Consider the following 526-nt stretch of genomic DNA (forward strand, 5'->3'; position numbering starts at 1 on the left):
GTGTGTGTGTGTGTGTGTGTGTGTGTGTGTGTATTATTTTACTTGTTTCAATCATCTGACTGCGGCCATGCTGGAGCACTGCCTGTAGTCTAAGAAATCAACCCCAGGACTTATTCTTTGTAAGCCTAGTAATTATTCTATCGGTCTCTTTTGCCAAACTGCTAAGTTTTGGGGACGTAAACACACTGACGTCAGTTGTCAAGCGATGGCAGAGGGACAAACACACATAAGTATATACATATATACATATATACATACAACAGGCTTCTTTCAGTTTCTGCATACCAAATCCACTCACAAGGCTTTGATTGGCCCAAAATTATATTAGAAGATACTTGTCCAAGGTGCCACGCAGTGGGACTGAACCCGGAACCATGTGGTTGTGAAGCAAGCTTCTTACCACACAGCGATGCCTATGGCATATATATATATATATAGACTCCCTTCAGTCATGAATAATCATGGGATTGCACCCGGAAAGTTCCCCTCTGAGGCACAAGTCCAGGCAAAGTTGTTTTACGGAACA

At 42.6% G+C, this 526-nt stretch overlaps 1 protein-coding gene across 1 annotated transcript in view; it reads right to left on the bottom strand.

Annotated features, from left to right (window-relative positions):
- Positions 1-526, bottom strand: part of LOC106878262 (crystallin J1A) — a 387,015-nt gene that overhangs the window by 57,325 nt on the left and 329,164 nt on the right. The gene's annotated exons all lie outside the window — the stretch shown is intronic.

This window comes from Octopus bimaculoides, chromosome 5 (assembly GCF_001194135.2).
Source record: "Octopus bimaculoides isolate UCB-OBI-ISO-001 chromosome 5, ASM119413v2, whole genome shotgun sequence".
Classification (NCBI taxonomy): Eukaryota; Metazoa; Mollusca; class Cephalopoda; order Octopoda; family Octopodidae; genus Octopus; species Octopus bimaculoides.